The sequence below is a fragment of the Palaemon carinicauda genome, chromosome 21 (assembly GCF_036898095.1).
Source record: "Palaemon carinicauda isolate YSFRI2023 chromosome 21, ASM3689809v2, whole genome shotgun sequence".
NCBI lineage: Eukaryota > Metazoa > Arthropoda > Malacostraca > Decapoda > Palaemonidae > Palaemon > Palaemon carinicauda.
Genome location: NC_090745.1, coordinates 25,441,137 through 25,462,646, shown reverse-complemented (window position 1 = coordinate 25,462,646; position 21,510 = coordinate 25,441,137). Strand labels below are relative to the sequence as shown.

Sequence of the window (21,510 nt, the reverse complement as noted above, 5' to 3'; positions counted from 1 at the left end):
GTGGAGAGAGAGAGAGAGAGAGAGAGAGAGAGAGAATGAGAATGTCGGGCCAGTTCCCTGACATGTGTTACGGTGCAACCTTAGACCCCATGAACGGATCAATTCATGTTAATTTTCATTTTACCTTTAAATTTTTTTTTATTACCTTGTATTGAAAGAGGAAAGAGGTTCGAAAAATAATATCCGCATTAGATTTTATTTGACGCCATAAATCCAAGAAAATCAGACTGGCCAACTTCGTATTTTCATTTGCTTGTTTACCCGTACTCAATTTCGTATATAAAAATTTTTTCTTTGTGCGAGTTGTCCTTTTCACGCGTTGAATCCCCCCACTTCAGCCATCATATTTTTAACTTTCGTCTTGATGTTTTTCCTTCCCTTCTGTGTTCTCATTCAAATGTGTATCTCGCTTTATGTATGAGTGTATATATATATATATATATATATATATATATATATATATATATATATATATATATATATATAAATATATATATATATATATATATATATATATATATATATATATATATATATATATATATATATATATATATATATATATATATATATAAATATATATATATATATATATATATATATATATATATATATATATATATATATATATATATATATATATATAACAGACACACACACACCTTAAATCTTTGCTATTTGATGTTTCTGTTTAAGCATTCGTATATTATATCCATACAAAGCTTTTATCTAGATGCAGTTAAGATTAACGTCTCGTTTCCTTTCTCTATTAATTTTGTCCACTTGTCCTGATTGCGAGACTGGCGTTGTTGAAGATGTCTATGGTGGCGTTACAGAAGTAATTTTAGCCAGGTCACTCAAAACTTACACATGGGTATTTGATGTACACACCTCGTCAAACAGTACCCAGGTGCAATGAGTGTGACTGTATTTTAACTTCTTCTTCCCAGCTTTATCCCTATTCGGGGTCGCCGTTTCTAATGAGTCTCTTCCATCTCCTTCTGTCCTGTGTCATTTCCTCCCATACTCCCTTCTCCCTCATATCATCTCTAATGCAATCTCTCCACCTGGTCTTAGGTCTTCCTCTCCTTCGTGTTCCATCCACCTCCACGTCCATCACTTCTCTTGCCATGTGTTGCCCTTCTCTTCTCATCAGGTGGTCATACCATCTTAACCTTGCCTCTTGCACTTTCTTTGATGCCTCAGTGACTTTTACTGTACCCCTAATATGTTCATTTCTAACCCTGTCCTTTTTGGTTATTCCACTCATCCACCTAAGCATCCTCATCTCGGTTACGTTCAACTTTCTACCCTCTGTTTTCTTTAGGGGTGCTGCTTCCAATCCATATGTCATTGCTGGTCTGACCACTGCCTTGTGCACTCTGCCCTTCAATCTTATAGGGACTTTCCTATCACATATGATACCAGACACCTTCCTCCAGTTGTTCCAACCACACTGAATCCGGTTGTTAATTTCCTCTTCCATGTTCCCCCCATTGTCGATCACTGAACCAAGGTACTTGAATTTATGAACCCTTTTGATGTTTCCTCCGCCTAATTTGATTGTTGTTTGCTGGTCGCCATCCATTTCGGTTGTCATATACTCTGTCTTCTTCCTGCTTATTCTTAAACCTCTACTCTCCAAGGCATATCTCCATCTTTCTAGTTTCCCCTCCAGTTCTTCCCTGTTCTCGGCCACCAAGACTATATCATCTGCATAGAGCAGACACCATGGTGGCTCCTCCCTGACATCCTCTGTTAACACATCCAAGACGATGTTAAACAGGAGTGGGCTTAGAGCAGATCCCTGATGTAGCCCGACTCCAACTTGGAAATTTTCTGTTCTTCCAACTGTAGATCTGACGCTGGTCTTTACATTTCTATACATCTCCCTGATCATTCTGACATACTTCTCCATCACTCCTCTCTCCCTGAGACATCTCCATATTTCCTGTCGTGGTACTCTGTCATATGCCTTCTCTAGGTCTATAAAGGCCATATGCAAGACCTTTTGCTTCTCTCTGTACTTTTCCATAATTTGTCTCAAAGCGAAAATACCATCCACAGTACTAAGCCCCTTCATGAATCCTAGTTGCTGTCTACCGATGGAAACTTGCTGCCGTAATCTTTCATCCATAATTCTTTCAAATACCTTCAGTGTATGTGACATGAGTTTTATTCCTCGATAATTTTCACAACACTGTATGTCCCGTTTCTCTTTGAATATTGGGATTAATATACTTTCCCTCCATTTTTCGGGTATTGTCTCACTTTCCATAATCTTTTTCATTAACTGCCACAATATGTCAATTCCTTCCTCATCAAGAGCCTTCCAGGCTTCTGCAGGTATGCCATCTGGTCCCACAGCTTTACCATTTTTCATCTTTCCCAGTGCCCCTCTAACCTCAGCTTTTGTTATTTCTGTGACTGGTCCACAATTTGTGTGTCCATCTCCTCTTAGAAATCTTTCATTTTCTTCATTCAGTAAGGCCTCAAAATATTCTTCCCATCTCCTTATTATGTCTCTCTCACTTCTCAGTCTATTTCCATCCTTATCCTTAATCTGTCTTATGTGTGTTATATCCTTGGTATTCTTATTTCTCATGTGTGCTAGTTTAAAGATCTTTCCTTGCCCTTCCTTGGTATCTAGCTCTTTGTAAAGTTGATCATATGCTCTATCCTTAGCAATTGCTACAATTTTCTTTGCTAATTTATTTGCTTCCTTATAGGCCATCCAGTCCTCTTCCATTTGGGTCCCCTCCCACCTTTTCCCTGCTTCTCTCTTTTGCTTTGTTGCATCCTTCACTTCTTCACTGAACCACCACGTTTCCTTATTTTCGAACATCTTGCCACTACTCTCACCCAGTATTTCTCTAGCAACCCGCAGTATTATCTCCATCGTTCTATTCCACCATTCATCAACATCCTCAATTTCATGAGTTAGTTCCTCTAATACTTTTTCTTTAAACTGCCTTCAAAGTTCAATATCTTTCAGCTTAAACCATTTAATCCTTTTTGGCCCCTGCATTTTTTTCTTCCTTATTTGTTCAACTTCCATAACCAAGTCCATCACTACCAAACGATGTTGCACACTCACATGTTCTCCTGGTATGACCTTACAATCTTTTACCTCGCGCAAATCTTTCCTCTTATACATCAAGTAATCTATCTGGCTGGACCTTCCGCCGCTTTTGTACGTAACTAGATGTTCTTGCCGCTTGGTGAAAAAAGTGTTCGCCAGTACCATATCCTTGGCCACAGCAAAATCAACAATTCTCTCACCCTCTGCATTTCTTTCATCATAGCCATACCCACCATGTATACGGCTGATCACATGGTTATTCTGGCCTACATGCCCATTCAGATCTCCCCCAACAAGGCATCTTTCATCTGCTGGTACCTTTTCCATCTCCTCCTCTAAGTCTGACCAGAAGTGATCTTTCTCTTCATCTGAGCATCCTGACTGGGGTGCATATGCACTAAAGATGTTAACAGTGCAATTTTCAACCATCAGCCTGACCCAAATAATCCTATCGTTTCTTCTATTTACTTCAACGATTTCCTTCTTCATTTCACTTGACAGAATTATTCCAACACCATTCCTACCTTCTTTATTTGCTCCGCTATAGAACATCTTATACCCCTCCCCAAGTTCCCTCGCTTTGTTACCTTTCCATCTTGTCTCCTGTACACACAGAATATCTACTCGTCTTGTTTTCATAAGGTCAGCTATTGCCCGCCCTCTTCCTGTCATTGTACCAACATTTAAGGTTCCTACTCGTAGTTCTCGAGCTCTCATCTTTAGCCGCACTCGCTCACGATGCGGTAGCCCTTGCATGTCCACAGAGTTAGGGCGATGTATCTGTGGGTCACTTCCAGGTGACAACCTAGCCCTATTCTCGTTCCTTGTAAGACTCATTTCATAAAAGTTCTGGCAGGAGATTTTACAGACGGATGCCCTTCCTGACTCCAACCCTCCCTATTTATCCGGGCTTGGGACCGGCACTGAGTTGGGCTATCTTGCCTTCCCCCAGTGGCTAGGTTGTGACTGTATTTTAACTATAAAGTATATTTTTATCGGCTGTAGATTTAAAGAAAAAAAAAATTATGCTTTGTTGAGAAATTTTTATTGACCTTTAACCAGTCAGAATTTCTTGGTTTTTGTTATTTCAACTTTTAAGAAGCAGTTTATATAGATAAGATTTAAATTTATATATTACAGATATTCATCTCAATTTATTAATTCTATAATTTATATTTAATATATATTTTACTTTATTCATTTATTTAACATTCATATGTAAGAGTCGGGCTGCTTAATCTCCTCCCTTTAATGATAATTAATAATGAATGGTGGCATTAAGCAGGTTATTTGATATACAGAATGTATAACTATTCACTGCTCATCTTTGGAACTATTCTTAACCAACAGTAACGTGTGTTCCAGGGGGGTATTGTGGGCATTGAAGTCTCCAATTGATATGAAATCATTTTGCTAGTCAGGGAATTCTTGGACTAAATTTTGCAAAATTTAGTGTCTTGGGGGTTAAACATGAGATATTATTCAGATGTACCTAAACACCCAAAAATTGAAATTCAGATGTGAATCCCTTGGCATCGTGTTATATTATGAATTTTCTGTAGATTGGAGTTCCTATGTATCAGCAGAAGGGAGTGAGCGTGATAGTATTGTAATTTCCTGTGGAAAGTATATTATTAGTAAGCTCTAGGCATATTGCAATAGGATAATAATTTTTTAATAGTATTTGAATATCCCTTTGATAGAAATGGCTTTGAAAACCATTAATATTCCGTTTATCATGTATGGATTGAACATCAAGGCAATGGAGATGTATTTCAGCTGGGTGTAGTATTATTTCATCTTAATTTACTGCATCTGTTTAACTTCTACCATTAAAGTTTTTTAATTGGGATTTAGTTCTTTAGATCTAATTTCATAATATGTACTTTGATTAATTTCATAATATGTACTTTGATTGATTTCATGATATGTACTTTGATTATGGTTTACTTCTTGATTATAATTTTTATTAGTATTGAGGTTTTCTATAAAGTTTTTAAGGTGGAGAATGTCTGTTGGGTACAAGTCTGTATTCAAGACATATATTTGAATGTGATTAGATGTTTCGAATGGTTACTTGGTATGAACCAATTCAGGTGGAAGTGGAAAGACTCCAGAGACATAGAACCTCGGGCACATCTGAACGCAGACATCAGAACGTCAGCTTTTTGCTGCTTGTGCATCTCTATGTATAACGAGAATCCCTCCAAGTCTTGTATGTCGGCCACGTGATGTCTTTCGATACCACCAAGTGTTCCAGTCTCTCAGATGCGGTCTCTTCCACGCCATGTGTCTTGCATTTGCAGTAGAAATTCAGCTTATTCCAGGTGAAGTACTTACTTTACTTACTTTGATGGCTGCTTTTCCGGTCCAATACAGCAGGGAAACCCCACTCTACAGGACCTCCACTGTCGTTTTACCTTGTTCGTTCAGATTATTTAACGTTTCATATCACGTATTGTTCATTTCCTGTTAAATCGTCACTGTTGTATGACTGTTGAAATAAGAAAGTCTTCAGTTTCCTCTTGAAAGCCTCAATGTCTTCAATCATTAGAATGTTTCGTGGGAGCTTATTATATAGTCTCGGGGTCTCATATTTAAAGGCTCTGGAGCCTAAAGTATACATAAATCTAGGTTCCAACAGTTTGAAGCCATCTGTAACTATTCTTGTGTCGACACGATTTGTTGGCCACACAATATGTAACAATTCTCTTGAGTATTTTGGACGCCCGGTTCTGATAACTTAGTGGGTTATTGTACATATTTTAGATTCAATTCTCGCTTTAATCGGCAGCCAGTTTAAATCGATTAGTATAGGGGTGATCCTTAATCTAGGTGGGACACCTTTCATCTGTCTTGCTCCTCTGTTTATTATGTTTTGTAATTTCTTAAGTTGCACTTTTGGTAAATTTAATATATAGAGTTGCAGTAGTCAATCCTTGTAATAACAGTTTATCACAAGTTTCTTTACAGAATTTTCGTCCAGGTACTTTTTTTATAAACGCAATACTTCTTAGATGATAACTAGCACTTTTTATTACATTATTTATTTGGGGATTTAGAGACAGGTTACAGTCAAGAAATACACTTAGATCTCACTTTACTAGATATCGGCACCGAGTCATTATTTATGGTCATTTGAATATCACCTAAGTTTCTCATGCTGTTTCACTTGCCCACCACCATGAATTCAGTTTTGTCCTCATTTAATTTTAGTTGTTTAAATGTCATCCATTCTCTAATACTATCAAGGATTCGGTTTAGAGTTTTAGTAGTGTCATGTATATCATTTATGGAGAAGTAACATTGTGTCCCATCTGCAAATAGTTTGAACTTGACGCCATGCCTTTGTAGCATTTTCGAAAGACCAATATTATAGATGCAGAATAAGATTGGGTCAAGTACACCGCTGGGGTACCCCTCTGTTTAAGGGTTCATATGATGAATAGGAGTTTCCAATTTGTACACAGTAATTTCTACCAACTAAGTAGTCTTTAGGTATTCGAAGGCTTGATCTTCAACGCCGATGGACCATAAATCATTTAGTAGCAGTTCATGCAAAACTTTATCAAAAGCAGCATTGAGATCGAGCAGTATTAAGATACCACATTTATTTTCATCCATCATTTCTAGCATATCATTTACAACAGAGCAGATGGCTGTCTCCATAGAGTATAGTTTTCTGTAAGCAGATTGGTTGGAAGGCAAAGCTTCTATTACTTCTAAGTGGCTGACTAGTGGTTAAAGAATTACATAGTCAAGCACTCATAAGACAAAGGATTGATTTGAAATAGGTCTATATGAGCTTAATTCCTGGTAGTCCAGTACTCGGGAGTCAGAGTCAGAGCTGTCCAGGATATCCTGTATTAGGAGCTTGGCGCACTTGGCGTATCACAGACGTTTCGTGTCGGAACTTCACTCGAATATGCAGGCTGAGACGGCTCACAAATAAGCCGTTCAACTGGTAGGAAGTCTGTGGTGATGTCAGCCACCAAACCCATCATGAAGTGCTAGATGTCTAGCTGCATTGCTTTGTCTGGGCACTCGTTGAACACTCGAAGGCCAACTTGTTCCTGCAGTAGTCTCGTTCCATTTAGAGAAGGTGGCGCTAAGTGACACCTGACCCGTACCTCCCAATGATCCCCTGAATCATGGGTTCGATCCCTAAAGCCTCGCTGACGGTGAGGACGCTCTGTCAGCTGTGGGCTAATCAGTTTATATTGGTATATAAATGGTAAATGTTACCTTAATTTAACAATTCCATAAATACATTAAGTATAAGATTTATTTTATTTTTGAAGTGCATATTACAAGGTTGTAGAAATAAGCTGCAAAGGTAAAAATGAAGGCAATTAAATTTCTTTCCCCATCACTGAAATTTAACCCTGTACAGTGAGCTTCAACTGTCACGTAGACCTATCGGTTTCAACAATGAAAATCAAACAACAGAAAGCAATATTGCCAATTTGATAAAGGTTTTGAAATAATTCAATCACGTTCCTGTGCATAACCTTAAGAAATTATAAACTTATCTTTTAAGCCAAAGTTTTAGCTCTTTTGCTACCTTGTGTGCATAATATACAGCGAACAGCCGTAATGCAAATGCATTAGCATCCTATAGTGGAAACAAGTGCAGGAGGTAAGGGTGACTTAAGACGTTTGTGCATATTGAAAAGCCAATAAACTACTGTCCCTCTACTTTTTTGTCGGTCCATTCATCTGTATTTTTTACTGAAAGTGATCTATAAACGTTACTGTGTGAAACTGCCACGGGGATTTTAATAGTTCAAGACTGGCGCCTCTATTTAGTTCGTTAGGACATTCTTCATTATCAGGATCAATCTTAGATTCTTCATGGCCAGTTCACTGAATCCTCTTTACTAATTTTGAGGTAGTTATAAAGCACATTTCAATGTTTGGAGTCCATCTGAAATCTAGAAAAAGAGATTTTCATATTAAGTGCTACAAGTGGACTAAAAAGATTCGTGCTAACTGCTACAGCGGATTAAATTATTTCCAGGTTTACAGCCAGTTATACAGCAGCTTTTTAATTCTGTAGAAGTTGATTATGGAAATCCCAAACAATTTCATTCCTGCTATTCTGGTTAATGGACAAATTCAATTACAGTGAACACTTTTCTAAAAGTTAATTTGGAAGGCCCCCCCCCCCTCTTTTTTATGGCCAGAATCAAAAGAGTTCAACAATGGCATCTTAGAAATAACGAGAATTTAAAAAAAAAATGGTCTACATTAAACGGCATTAATTCACTCAGATTAAAGAACCCGTGCGTCTTAATCTTTCGAAATTGTGAATTTCGTTTTATTGAAAATAGTATTGTAGTATGCTCTTCCATTCATAAGTTTGAGATAGAAACATATTCGGTTATCTTCAACGAATGTTCTGTAAATTTAAAATGTTCAAAAGTAAATTACTTCAATCAATAGATTCTGGTACCTCATTATACTGCTCAGATTTACAGGAGAGTTTAAATGTGCTGAAATATAGAGAATATAAAGCCTGGTATATAGAAAGATATTAAAGAAAACCTGTGACACCGGCCTTGAAAGATTTTAGTAGTGACTTTCTTCATTACATACATTTAGTTTACGTCATAACCACATAGCCAAAGTCTGTAGTATTCTTTGTTGTTAATTACCAGTCACATATAGTACTCATAGTAATAATGATATTGATATTACTCAGTAATAATACTATTAATAATAATCATGCTTCTATTGTAGTAAATCGCCAATGACAGAATTAATTTTTTCCATTGTTTTATTATTATTGAATGTGTTGCCTGCGTAGACGAATGAATATATATTTTTATAACGGTATTTAAGCGAACATTCTCATTATACGTAGTGAGGAAAAATGTAGAGAATGTAGCTTCATTATTTTTTTTTTTCACGAAAAATTTACCGTGTTTTTCCAATGTGAGAAAAGTGGCTTTGCACAATTTTTATGCCAGGAAAATCTAGGAAGGTATTTTTTTACCTTTGCTTATTACTTGTACGAGAATAGCGAAAGTTTTGCTTAACATTCGGCTAGAGATTTTCAAGTGTGTCTTGCTGTAAAATAAGGAATTCTTCACTGAAGTGACACATAGCGTAGGTAGTAGGTTAGTCAGGGCACCAGCCACCCGTTGAGATACTAGCGCTAGAGAGTTATGTGTTCCTTTGACTGGCCAAACAGTACTGCATTGGATCCTTCTCTCCAGTTACGGTTCACTTTCCCTTCGCCTACACATACACCGAATAGTCTAGCCTATTCTTTACAGATTCTCTTCTGTTCTCATTCACCTGACAACACTGAGATTACCAAACAATTCTTCTTCACCCAAGGGGTTAACTTCTGCACTGTAATTGTCCAATGGCTACTTTCCTCTTGGTAAGGGTAGAAGAGACTCTTTAGTTATGGTAAGCAGCTCTTCTAGGAGAAGGACACTCCCAAATCAAACCATTGTCCTCTAGTCTTGGATAGTGCCATAGCCTCCGTACCATGGTCTTCCACTGTCTTGGGTTAGAGTTCTCTTGCTTGAGGGTACACTCGGGCATACTATTCTATCTCGTTTCTCTTCCTCTTGTTTAGTTAAAGTTTTCATAGTTTATATAGGAAATATTTATTTAAATGTCATTGTTCATTAAATATATTATTTTTCCTTGTTTCCTTTCTTCACTGGGCTATTTTCTGTTGGGGCCTCTAGGCTTATAGCATTTTGCTTTTCCAACTAGGGTTGTAGCAAGTAATAATAATAATAATGATAATAATAATAATGATAATAATAATAGTAGTAGTAGCACTGTCTGTGGAATGAAAGACCAGCAGTATTAGAGAACTTCTGACGATCATACACACCGACATTTTATATATATATATATATATGATTTTTACGCATATATATTATATATATATATATATATATATACACACCGGTATTTGATATTTATACATTAATATTTATATGCACGTATTTTTTATTTAATGACCTATTAATTTTCTTGACTTCACTCCCTTTTTTTTTCTAAGATAAGCTTGTCAATACTAAGCCTCAGCGAAGTTTTGAGGTAAAAGGCAGGAGCTTTTAACTGTCGTGATCGTGTTATGTAACGTGTGTGAAATTCCAGGGAAGGGTCATAGAATTAATAGAATATATGGTGTTCCTAGAAGAGTGTCCAGTGTGAATGAAATAGATGTAGTGGTGAGATATAACGAACATGGATTATTAGAGATGTAATTAAGGTAGTAGTGGAGATTATGTGCATAGAAATCATGAGAATGGATAGAGACCAAGATGAAAATAGAGAAAATTAAGCTTATGATGGAAAAGGAGAGATGAGGTAAGCAAGGATTTTAGAGTGAATAAAATTTTTTTATAAAGAAAAAACCGGTTATACATGTGTGCGAAAAATTTACTAATGGATACTAATCTCTCTCTCTCTCTCTCTCTCTCTCTCTCTCTCTCTCTCTCTCTCTCTCTCTCTCTCTCTCTCTCTCTCTCTCTCTCTAAATGCTTTTGATAATGGGAGCAAAAGGCCGTGATCATCTAGAGAAAGTCCGCTTGGCTTCAGTAAACTAAGAGCGAGAGTTAACACACACATTTAACGTAGTGTAGCCGGAACTGAAGGAGAGTAACGCTGATCAAGGTAAACTTTGATGAAGAACCTTGTTTCGGAAAGCCGCCCTCAAAGGCAGGTGCAGTTAAGGGCGGGGGGCGTTGACGTGCCTAGGGTGGGTCAGCATCCCAGCCACAGATTTGAGTTGTACCGTTTCGTTTTGTCTACTATCAAAGCTGTTCGTTCATGAATACCATTCTCTCTCTCTCTCTCTCTCTCTCTCTCTCTCTCTCTCTCTCTCTCTCTCTCTCTCTCTCTCTCTCTCTCTCTCTCTCTCTCTCTCTCTAAGTTCTATTTTAAGATTAGTTTTGGAAGAAACTTGGTGGTTCTCTCAGTAGCTAAAACAATAGCATTAATAATGAAAGAAAATAAAGTGGTAGTAGCAATATTGATAATGATGAGTTGCTTGATACTAAGGTTGAAACCTTTGAGATTCGTGGATTTCGGTTTGGGATTGATGATGGGCTATGAAATTGACCATGGTGCTGCTTCAGTTGCATTTAATTTGAAAGCTATATTCTCTATTGTCTTATTTACCAATGAATAGAATACCATACTCTTCGCTATGTTAATGTTATGAGAAAAGGACACTTCATTTTTTATTTATTATTCTGCTGGTTGGTACTTTTTATTGGCCGTAGTTTTCTAGTATTCTTACGTGATAATAATATTCGGGAAGATTTCACGTTACCCTGTCAAACTACGGTTCAATATATCCCATGCGTAAAAAAGATAAGATTTTAGGGATTTTTATATGACTGTAAGCTTACATGGGTTCCTCACTTGAAGGCTTTAAAAGTAAAATGTCTTGAGGCTCTGAATCTTTTAAAGTTTTGTCCCATACATCATGGCGGGGGGGGGGGGGGGGCATACTGGAAAACTATTTAAAAGTTATACAAGGCCTTGGATGTAGGGGAGAAGGAACTAGGCTGTAGGTTTGTTGGAGGTACTAGGAAGATACTTACAATTTGGTGGAATGACGAAGTAAAATGTGCAATAAAGATGAAGAACAAAATGCACAGGAAATGGCTGAAAGAAATGAACCAACAGACTAGAGAAGAATATGTATCTTCAAGGAATCAATCAGAGGAGATTAGGAGAAGATCACGGATAAATGCATGGATTAAACTAGGAGACGAATTGAGGGATGATCTTAAGAAAAATAAGATGATCATCTTTGCAGTTGCAAAATTATACAGGAAAAAGATAATAGAAAACTGTAATATAAAGGATGAAAATGGAAACAGTATTGGCACCGCTACAGAACTTAATGAAAAATGGACCTCTTTCAATAGGTTACTAAATGTAACTATAGAAGGAAATGAAGAAGAATATATCTTTCAATTTGACAGCGAAAATAGGGAGGATGTGATTACTTATGACTTTGAAAATGCTTTGAATGAGATTAAAAATGGGAAAAGTCCAGGGTATGATAACATATCAATTGAGTTATTCAAAGAGGGAGGGGACCTAGCAAAACAAATATTATATGACCTAACTTTGTCATTCTGACTAGAGAGCACGGTTACTGAAAACTGGGGAAAACATATTTCTGTACCCTTTTATAAAGGTAAAGGTGATTTAGGCAAATGCGAGAATTATAGAGGTATAACGCTCATATGTCATGCAACAAAACTTTGAGAGGATTTTAGGAAAAGGGGCGCGACACAACATTGAACCTCAGCTAGGCGAAGAACAGCATGGATACAGAAAGGACAGAAGTACATCAGACCTCATATTCACCTTGAAAAATCATGGGAATACAATAGGCCACTGCATATAGCATTTATTGATTTGGAAAAGGCATTTGACTTTGTACATAGGAACAAATTATGGAGGTGCTTGGGAGAGGTTTATAGACTCGACGGTAGATTGGGAGCTGCAATAAAGAGCACGTAGGAACCATGTATGAATAATGTAAGGACTGGATACAAGACTGAAAATTGGTTTAGAGTACAACCGGTGTTAAGCAGGGAAGCGTTCTTTCCCCACTCTTGTTCATTGCATATATAGATGTAATTGTAAGAAGTTTTAAGGAAAGAATAAATATCTCGGAAGACATCATGATTTTTGCTGATATAGCTTTCTAGATATATGATCGGGAAGAACTGGAAAGAGCATTGATAGCCTTGAACGATTGTTTAACAGAAGCCGGACTGAAGATGAACATTGAAAAAACAGAAATATTAACAATCGCCCAACAACAAGAAGCTCCAACGAACATCATGATAAGAAATACAGTAATTAAGGACACCAACGCATTCAACTGAATGTACACATAAAATTCTTGTATAGAAACAATCACCGTTTCATTTATTTTGACTGAATGTAAACCGATATAATTCTTGTAAAGGAACAATCACCTTTTATCTTAACTGTATGTAAACTGATAAAATTTTTATAAAGAAACAATCACCTTTTCATTTTCTTGACTGAATGCAAACCGATAAAATTCTTGTAAAGAATCAATCACCTTTTCATTTATTTCTTTTATCTTTATCTGTAAGGAAACGATAACCTTTTTTTATTGTTTTATTTCACATCAAAACTGTCATCTTTTTAGAACCTTATTTTCCCTCTTGAGATACCATCACCCTTACTGTATGGATAATTTCTTATGAAGGTGCAAGTCCTTGTCGTTTACAGCTTTGATTGCTAAATCTCACAATGTAGGTCCCTGTGTATCTTTGGTGTTACTTCATGAAGTGTGTTCCTTTTTTTGTAACTTTACAATCGAAGTTTTAATCCCTTTAGGTATCTCATCTTCCAATATTTCAAATTAAACAACTTGCTATCATTAATTTTTGAACTTTTTTATTGGCTTTTCAATGAATTCATAGACCATTTAAAAATTTTGGTTTATATGTGTATATTTTATATATATATATATATATATATATATATATATATATATATATATATATATATATATATATATATGTGTGTGTGTGTGTGTGTGTGTGTGTGTGTGTGTGTGTGTGTGTGAGAGAGAGAGAGAGAGAGAGAGAGAGAGAGAGAGAGAGAGAGAGAGAGAGAGAGAGAGAATATGAATTAGCCCACTTTCTTCTTAACTTCAGAAAATATTTTCGGTATGTACAACTTAAAATGGTAAGATATACAGTATATCCCGAGAGAAGTAATTTGAACAGGAGTGAGGGTATATATTTTTCCCGTAAAAGCCAAGAGGAAAAACATCCGGGCTGCGGCACTTAGTTTAGATGACGTCTGAGCCAATCCACTGTTGGTTCTCATTCCTGTAAGTAGAGAAAAGTTCTCATCACCTTGTTGTTGATCATGATGATCCAAGTGAGGAAGAAGCAGAGGAGCTGCGAAAGTCTCGACTTTGGGATTTCATCTGGAAAATTTAATTTTATTCCACAATTTTCTTCTTCGCTTTGTTTGAGAAGTTTGAAGACGTAATGCGGATAAATGCTAGATACTTCAGCTGCTGAATTGTTGAAAATAATTTTTCCGAAAACTTCCGAAACAGCTTTATGCACTGACTAACGCTGAAGGCAAACCATCTGGGCTTCGAAACCATCTGTAAACGCTTTGTTTAAAGGCCACGCATGAATGGCTGAGGCAAGGGAGAGTGACAATGTCTTAGCTATCAGGAAAATGCCATAGAGACAGACCATGTATAAATATGATCATCGCTCTTAAGCCACCTCTTCACTCAATCTAGGGTCAGGGAGGGCCAGGCAATGGCTGCTTACGACTCGGCATGGAGGCCTATAAGCTCCCCCCCAAACCCCTCATTATAAGCTTACAAGGATGGTTAGGTTGCAAACGATACAAAAAATGGAGTCCTGAGCATGACTCGAATCTCGGTCCTACTTCCTACACTTACCCAGTTTAATAACATTTATATTTTATTTATATATTTCCTTTTCTTTGCTCCCTAATGGGCACTCCAGATCACTGGAACACCGAATGGGAATCTTGTATGACCCTGGAGGTTTTTGTCAGGAAACATTAAAAAAGAATGCTGGCATTTATTAACCTTTTACGACGATTTATGTTAATGCTCACTATAATTAATAGGGTAAAGTCGCAGAATTAATATGTACTTCTTGATGAATGTGTTGACGTCGCTGTTGATTGGTAATTCAACGTAAAAATATCAACGCTTGTAGTTTGTAATACATGTGATTTAATCCATATTTATCTGCATGTTTGAACACTTTACATATGTATTTTAATTACATACTAATGGTTTATATATAAATATATATATATGTGTGTGTTTATATATATATATATATATATATATATATATATATATATATGTATATATATATATATATAATATAAATATATGTAATATAAATAACTGCGTGAATAGTTATTTTTATTGCTTTTGAGGAAATACCCTTAAAAATAAATTAAAAGCAACTTGATGGTAGCCAGTGACTAATTTACCTTCCCGTCAGTTATGGTTTTGTTTCATAATAAGACGGAATTTATGCCAAGGTTAGCCGATATGCCTTAACCCTTGCAATCGGTTGTAATCTTATTTGTGTGCCTAAAGCATGCGCACTTTAACATATGTTAGTTCGTAGGGAATGCTCCTAAGTGTAAACCTTTTTTTTAAGTGAATTAATTTTTTATTCAAAAGCTTTTACTTTTGTTGCTGATAAAATACTTGCATGTATTGTACTTTCTGTGGTTGTGTATAGGTGGTGTACGGTAACCAAATTACAATTTGATCAGTTTATCAAGTTTATGCTAATTGTATATCTGAATTGTATGGTACACGTTTTTGAATAATGGTGACTTCTGACGTATAACATAAAGAAAAAGAATACAATCGCAAAAAAATCTGCATTACATTAGTAAAAGTATTTAGAAGACAAATATATTCGTTAAAGAAAGGTTTGTCTGAAATTTTTTCGAATTCCGGGAGTATATATCTGCGTTGTAAAGCTTTCAACGTTTTTAGGAAGCCTAATTTTATAGATAAAATATATACTTCTATTTATATTACTTTTTATGATTATACATTTAAGTTAGTAATACACACATATGTATATATATGTATGTATATATATATATATATATATATATATATATATATATATATATATATATATATATATATATATATATATATATATATGTGTATATATATATATATATATATATATATATATATATATATATATATATATATATATATATTGTGTATATATATATATATATTGTGTATATATATATATATATATATATATATATATATATATATATATGTATATATATGTATATATATGTATATATGTATATATATGTGTATATATATATATATATATATATATATATATATATATATATGTATATATGTATATATATATATATATATATATATATATATATATATATATATATATATATAAAATTTAGCCGTTGCTAGTCCACAGAAGGACAAGCGCCTCAGACATGTCCTTCCACATGGGTATGTTTATGGTTTTTCTATGCGAGTCTGTACCTGCAAGTTGTTTTAGCTCGTCAAGCCATTACATCGTCTTCTCTTCCTTCTTCTACTGTTTGTAGTCTCTCGGAACCCATTCTGTTATTCTTGTTCATCTTTTATTTGTCATTCTCATTATATGTTCTGCCCATGTTCATTTCTTTTTCTTATATGTAAGAATATCCTCTAGTTTAGTTTGCTCTCGTATCCATGTTGCTCTCTTTCTGTCTTGGTATTATTCCCATCGTTATTCGTGAGAAGTAAAAGCCTCTCACTCTAAAAAGAAAAGTATCTAATCAGATGGTCGTACCAGTATTAACTTACGCAATCAAAAACTACGACCCTTACTAAAACCTTAGAACATAAGCTAGTTACAACTCAAAATGCTATGGCACGAATAACGATAGGAATAATACTAAGACAGTTATGTGTGTATGTTTGTTGGACGAACAATTCGGGCAATCCTGCATTATGCCATGGGAGTATACACCACCAAAACTGCAGAAAGTTTTAAAGAATTAGGGGCCACTAACTCCATGAAGATGACGACTAGTGCAAATAATAGTTGAAGCCACCGCCCCCCCCCCAAAAAAAAAAAAAAAAAAAATAGTAAAAGACAAAAGACTGTGTTTAGCAAAAATAGCACTGAGGAATATCCAAAGACTACACTTTTTCTGGTGAAGTGGTTGGAACTAGTTATGATTCTTTCATCAAGCAACTCCTATGAAGATATGGAAATGTAAGAAGTGTCAGTATTCCAACACAGAAAAAATGAAATCCCAAAATATTCCAAAAGGGATAGTAATGGCTATGGTTGCTTCAATCCTACATCACCATTACCCGAAAAAGAAACTGAAGAAAATATTTTAGAATTAAAGTTCAGCTCCCACATGAACTCGCGTACATTATACCCAGAGAAAGTCTATTAATGTTTCATAGCAATGGAGACCCCGCAAAAGATGATTAGCCTTGGAGGGCCGAAATTTCCTAATTTCTTCGAAGAGAAATGTTTTTCCAAGAAAAAAATTGCATATGCACATGCTGAATTAAAAACTCTGCACAGTGTAGAGTAGACGATAATGATTGACCCATTTTAACCATAGCCCCTTTACGTGCTCTGCCACATTTTATAATTGGGTCCATCAATATGTCACTGGAGCTGGAGAAGTCAGTGGCTTTGTGTTACTAGTAACACCATCTCTAATAGCAACTGGTAAGTTGTATTTCAGGAAAATAAGATATTTTATTACAGTATTTTATGGGTTTGGTATTCATTACCCATTAGAAGCTTCAGTCATACTGGAATATCCTGCAGAGGTAATCTGTTGTAATAAGTTATTTTAATTTTTTAATTTAAGCATTTCTGGCGACTGCTACATTAAAGTTTTTTTTCCCTGTAGGTACAAATGGTTATTTGCATAATTACCTCAGTAGGAGTTTCAAACTGTTTTGAGGAGAGGCCACCTAAGTAATTTAAATTTAAATGTCTATGTACTGTCCTTTGAAATATGTGATTGGCTAGCAATTTTTTTACAGCATTTCTACCAACATGTTCCCATATCTTGCCATTTTTAAAGGTGTTTCCTCAAAATATATTCAGAAAAGGTTACAAAACACTAGAACGAAAAAAAGGCAGCACACAGCCACTCACAAATCTTTAAAGTTCATTGCAGAGTTTTCTGCATTTGAAACAAAAAGAAGAACATTGCTGCTATAAATGGTGCACTTCTATCGCAGATACTTTTAAGAATTTAAAGTACTGAAACTATAGTCCAAGCCAAGCCCCAGCACTGTTTTATTTTTGTTTTGGAGTGCTTCATTGTTATAGGGTGTATCTGGAGGAAAACAAGGGGCTAGAGTCCAAACATGGTAGTCCTAATGGCACCATACCGGACAATCCCCCTTTTTGTCCCATTTGCAATTTATTTCAAATCAGTATAACCTGTAACAACCATTTGCCACGCAATTTTTTATATATTTTCTCTCTCTCTCTCTCTCTCTCTCTCTCTCTCTCTCTCTCTCTCTCTCTCTCTCTCTCTCTCTCTCTCTCTCTCTGTATATATATATATATATATATATATATATATATATATGTGTGTGTGTGTGTGTGTGTGTGTGTGTGTGTAGTACAAACATTTTGGCAAAACCCGATAATTTTGAAGACAATGTACGATATGTTGGACAAACAAACCTGGCAACCCTGCACTATACCATGGGGAAATACACCACTAGAAATGCAGAAAGTCTTGAAGAATCAGGTGCCACGACTTCCATAAGGAGATGACTAGTGGAAATAATAGTTGACTCCGCTACCAAAAAATCACCAAAATTTAATAAAGACAAAAGGCTTGTTAGCAAAAACATCATTGATGAATATCCAAATATTTTCTTGACACTTTCTCTGGTTAAGTGATTGGATCTAGTCATGCTCCTCTCATCAAGCAACTCCTATTAGATATGAAAAACGTCAGTAACCAACACAGGAAAAATGAAGTCCCCCAAATAATCCAAAATGGGTAGCAATGGCTATGGGTGCTTTAATCCTACACCACCATTACCCGAAAAAGAAACTGAAGAAATTTTTTTTAGAAAGAAAGTTATGCCCCCACCAACAGCTGAACTCTCATCTTTACCTAAGAGGACACATTTTACCCAGAGAAAGGGTAAAGATGATAAGCTGACACTAAATTACAAGCCAAGTGGCCTTTTATATATTTAAAGAAGTTCACATGGAAGTGCACTTCGTCATGGGAATGGAATCCCTAATAAATTTCAGGAGACCCTGCAAAAAAAAAAAAAAAAAAAAAAAAATCGTTAGCTTGAGAGGGCCGAAATGTCTTAATTTGTTTGTAGAAAACTATATGTCCGAAGAGAAAACTGCAAATGCACATGCTGAATTAAACACTTGGCACAGTGTAGTCGATAATTATCGACCCATTTTAACCACTGTACTGTACGCGCTTTGACACATTTTTTAATTCTGCCCCGAAACATTATTAAAATGTCACTGTAGTTGGAGAAATCAGTGGCTTGGTGTTACCAGCAACACCTTCCCTAATAGTAATTAGTAAGCTGTACTTCTGGGAAAATCCGACATTTCTATGAAGTTGTTTAGGTAAACAGTGTGATAACTTTTTCATAATCAACTGTACATCTTAGCCATGCTAGAATTTAACAAAATTGGGGAATGCGTTTTCCCATATTATAAATTGTCCCTGTGCCAGGCATCGACCGAAAATTTTATATTTCTATCTGTAACATAAATCGTCTCCGTACCAGCAAGGTACGAAACGGTACAGTAGGATTTATATTTAGTCTAAGGGAACGGTACAGAGTTATGGTACGATACGATACGATTCAGGTATGGAAAAATGGACCAATTTCCGTACCGTACTATAATCTTACTATTTTCTTTAGGTCTTCCTTGTATGGTTGTTGTAGCTCATTACTTCATTCCTTTCTTTTCTATATTCCTGGCAAAACAACAAAAAATTTATCAAATCCTCCTCCTCATTTTCACAGAAATTACAGTTTACGTTCCCCCCCATTGTGTCTTTACAATATTTAGTTTTAACGTATCAGTTCTTGCTCTAAAAAAATATCACTGAAACAAATGTATTGTCATAAAGTAACTTCTTTAATTCCTTTCTTCCACGTTCTAAATATTTCTAAGTTCACATTACATTCTGTTTCTTCTTTTCACTTTTCAGTATCCCACTTTCTGGTTTCCGATTTTATTTCTGCCTTGTTCATTCTTCTTATCTGTCTTATGTCTAAACTTAACTCTTCCTAATACTTTGCAGGTTGTTTCCACCATCTTCCTTCTTTTTCTTGAATATCCTAGATAATTATTTTCAGTATTTCCTTCTTCCCATTCAGGGTACGATTTAAGTACTTCAGCTTCCCATCCATCACTCTTGCTTTCATAGAAGATGCACCTACCTCCCTTCTTAGAGTAGTATTAGCTGTGCTTTTAGTGGCACCTAAAATCTTCCTGTATACCACATTCTCTATTCTTTGTAGTTTCTCTTATTGCACTTTCTAACCCATTCTCTATTCTTTATAGTTTCTCTATTTCACTTTCTGTTAGATTTATAATACTTGTTCCATACAAAATGAAGGTAAAACAATACTTTTCCAGAACGTTTTTCCTATCATTACTTTATTGCAACTTTTCTGTATAACTGAATATGTTAGATTAGCTAATTTTTGTGCCTTTTCTATCATTACTCTTTCCTGTGCCTCTTCTATCATTACTCTTTTCTGGGTTTTAAATATATTCCTATTATTGTCTAGCTTTATTCCTAAGTATGTTAAACTTTCTACTACTTTAATTCCCTTTATGTTATCTGGCTTTTCTTTCATATTGTAAATCATGATATTACTCTTTCCTTAATTAATTTCTAACCCACATTTTTACCAGTTTCTACTAATATCTGGATGTTACGCTTTGCATTATGTATATCCTCTGCAATTATCAAGGCATCACCTGAAAAAAATAATGATTCTACCTTTATTAATTGATTTCTGAAACCGTTCCCTTCCTCTTCTATTTTCTTCATGACAATATACGTAATTAGTTTAAAAAGTGAAGTTGATTATGTGCAACCCTGTTTAATTCCTCTCGTAACCTCCATTTCTTGTTCTATACCTTCTCCTAATTCAATGCCCATAGTATCTACTTGATAAATATTTGCAATAGCACTTATGATTTTGGTGTTAATTCTATATTCTTTTAAAACTTCTATTAATACCTCCATTTTTTACAGAGTAAGATGCTTTACTATAGTCTATTGCGGTTACTATTAGGGGTTTCTTGTTACTACAGCTCTCTTCAACGCAATACTGTAATATAAAGATATTGTCCTCTATCCTGCCTCCACCTGTAAATCCAGCTTAACATTCATTGTCTTCTTCATTCATTCTTATGTGATTTTATATTTCCTCTTTCACCATCATCATGAATATTTTATAAGAAATAATTAATAGAGCTATGGGTCTTAGGTCTTTTGCCATTGGCCTTCTTTTCTTTTCAACCATCTTTGTTCTTGACCTCTTCCACATAATTGTTTTTCTTTTTCGTCCAACTCATTGTGATAACGTTTCTGTAAGGTTTCAAGACATATTTTGCTTTTTCCTAGTACCTTATAGAGCTGGGATTTTAGGCCATCTGGTCCTGCCGCTTTTTTTGCCTTTAGTTTTCCCAGGCAATACTTTACAATTTCTACTGTGATTTTTGGATTTTCCATTGGTTTTATTCTCCCTTTTGTTACCATTACAAGGTCATAGTATTCCCTAACTATGTCCGGGATATATCCATCTATTTTTGTGATGTCTTCCAGAT

General features: G+C 35.4%; 1 pseudogene; it reads left to right on the top strand.

Moving 5' to 3' along the window:
• The first annotated feature begins 17,107 nt into the window (after positions 1-17,107).
• On the top strand, positions 17,108-17,883 carry LOC137614803 (uncharacterized; annotated as a pseudogene).
• Positions 17,884-21,510: the final 3,627 nt, after the last annotated feature.